Source organism: Chenopodium quinoa, unplaced genomic scaffold (genome assembly GCF_001683475.1).
Source record: "Chenopodium quinoa cultivar QQ74 unplaced genomic scaffold, ASM168347v1, whole genome shotgun sequence".
NCBI lineage: Eukaryota > Viridiplantae > Streptophyta > Magnoliopsida > Caryophyllales > Amaranthaceae > Chenopodium > Chenopodium quinoa.
Window position 1 is genome coordinate 5,241,731 of NW_018743389.1, and position 3,378 is coordinate 5,245,108.

The window sequence follows — 3,378 nt, forward strand, 5'->3', positions numbered from 1 at the left end:
TCGTCTCTATCCACACGCTTGTAACATTTAACATATGTTATTGTATATCTATACCTATCTTTATATATTATTAAAATTTCAAGACAAAGTCGCCTGTCATCTCTCCATGTGTCACCATCACATGATAGTAGACTATGACATAGGCATACATACGTGGTAAGTAACGAATGTAAAGTTTTAGTCATCACTCCAACATAGGGGTGGGATTTTTCAAATCGAACTGTGAAACCGTCCGTTACCGAACCGAACCATCACGGACCGAACCGTTTATAACCCGCTAATTTTAAACCGAAAACCGAAATGAACCGTATAATGTCAACCGAAACCGAACCGAACCAATTAATGTTAACCCGTTACGAACCATAAACCAATAACAAACCAAACCGTTTATAAACCGAAACCGTTTGAACCGATTAATGTTAACCCGCTAACTGTTTAAACCGAACCGTTTATAAACCGAAACCGTTTAAACCGTAGGAAAAAAACCGTTTAAATCGAACCATTTACAACCCGCTAACCGATTAAACCGAACTGTTATAACCCATTAAACCGTTTAAACCGAACTATTTTCAAACCGCAACCCGTTTAAACCGATCTGATTACAAACTATTTAAATCGAACCGTTTACAACCCGTTCCATTCAAATTGAACTATTTACAGCCTTTAACAATTTGTTAGAATTCCACGAAATATATTTGATGTTTAATGTAATTTAACAGTACAATTTTTTTTACTATAATTATTGATTTAAATTTGTAAATTTTTTTGCTATTATAAAATTAAAATTATATTCTTGTATAACTAAATTAGGAGTTATAAATTAAATAAAAAAATGAAAAAATTTGGCCACCCACCCAATCCAACCACCCTCCACCCACCCACCACCGTAACCCACCCTAACACCACCCCCGCCGTCACCCCAGTCCCACCCTAACACTACCCCCCACCCACCACCGTTACCGTAACCCACCCCTACCCCACCACCGTTACCGTAACCCACCCCCACCCCACCAACATCAACCCAGACCCACCCTAACACCACCCCCGCACCCACCATAATTACCGTAACCCACCCCACCCCACCCCACCACCCACTGTAAATAAAAAAACCCAGACCCAAACCTTACCCCACCCCATCCACCACCGTCACCGTAAATAATAAAAACCCAGACCCATACCCCACCCCACCTACCACCATCACCGTAACGTACCCCACCTCACCCCCTTAACAAACCCCACCCCACCCCACCCACCACCGTCACTGTAAAAAAAAAAAAAAAAAACCAGACCCAGCCCCAACCACACCCACCACCGTCACCGTAACACACCCCACCCCACCCCATACAAAAAAATCGAAAAAAAACCCAAACCCACCGTAACCCCACCCCACCCACCCCCACGAAACCCAACATCCTCGAAACCCCCCAACTCACTCTAATTGCTCACCCACCATAAAACTCCCTCTCTCCCTCGAAAAATCCTCCCTCCCCACCCACCCGAACCCAGTCTAACCGCCGCCGCACCCACCCTAACTCGGCCCCCTCCGTTGCCCACAACTTGAAAAAAAATTAAAAAGAAAAACTAAAATAAAAAAAGGAAGAACGAAAACACCTTATATATTAATCCTGAATTTGGCCTCGAATTTGGTTTTAAAAGGCCAAATTTGATCATGAAACAACTAGATCTAGAGTTTCGTGGTCGAATTTGACCATAAAAACCGTCGTGCGTGCTGCCGGTGGACGGAGACGGAGAAACGAGATGGAAGAAAGGAGAACATAGACGGAAGAAGGGAGAAGAAGGAAGAAGAAGAAAGGAAGAAGGAAGAGGAGATGAGAGAGAAAACGAGAGAGCAGTGAGCATATTATTGATAATATTACAGAAGAGGATTAAGAAAACGAGAGAGAAATCAAAAAGAGTACTAAAGAGACGATGGTAAGAGTGATCTGATTGGTGGAAAAGAAAACACACGGATCGTGAATTGGAATGTGTGCGATGATAGGCCGTTAGATGACATGCAAATCAATGGCTGATATTTAATATAAGACGGTGACACGGATCATGGGATAATGGATTTGGATAGTATGGTTTTTTTTATTCATAGCTACGTACTAATAAAAACACTACTGTACTCTTAACTTTATGTAACTTATAAATTGTAAGAAACACAAATGTTTGGAAATTGGAATTGATTCAATATGACATATTTAATGTATATTAGTTATATGTATATCAGTATATGTAATAAATAATAATGTATGGTACGATTGGTATCATACTATCATTGGTATGTATAGATAATCGATAAATGTATCTGATTATTAAAACTTAAAACAGTTGATGATCGATCTAATTGAATACTTCTACTTCCCCACCCGTTTTCTTTAACTTGCAAGTTGCAACATATATATGTTGCAGCCTTGTAGGCACGTAATCTTAAAAGGTGATTAGAGAGGGTAAGACAACAGAATAATTCAGCAATATAACTTTAACACCAAAATTATGGAATAGTTACAAACAATTGTCAATTATTACTTTATTAGACTAATGGGAAATTGAATAATCGTGATTTTAATTAAACATCCAAATATAGTTCTGTAACATTAAATTATTAGTTTATTACAATATCAATTATCGATTTATCGTATTCAAAGTACCAATTCATCAAATCATGGTTATGACGCGATCTTTAAAACAATTAAAACAAGAAGCTGATAGCCTGATAATATTTGATAATGAAACAATAATACATTAATACCTTATAAATTTGTAATAGACTAATATTTAATAAACAACAACAAGACTATAACCAAATTTGAAACATAACACATTAACATGATATAGAATGAATGAGAATTTCTGTAATTCTATATAATCTGATATCTGAATCGATTTATCGTATTCAAAGTAGCAACTCATCAAAACATGGTCATGACACGATATCTAAAACAATCCAACAAGAAGCTGATAACCTAATAATATATATTTAATAATGAAACAATAATACATTAATACATTATAAATTTGTAATAAACTAATATGATAATATCGAATAAACAACAACAAGAGTATAACCAAACTTGAAACATAACATATTAACATGATATAGAATAATTGAATAAATGAAGATTTGTGTAATTGTATATAATCCGATGTCTGAAAATAAAGTGACGAAGTCCCAACTTTATATAAAACGAAAATAGCTAACCGGTCAAAAATCTCTTAAAACCCAATTTCTACTCGATCCATTATTTTTTTCACCAACCTATGCCGACCCGCTAATGAAATGGAAATACTAGTCCCAACTTGATATAAAACAAAACGCGCTAACTGGTCAAAACCACTTTTTAGAACTCGATTTCAACCCGATCCAATTTAACT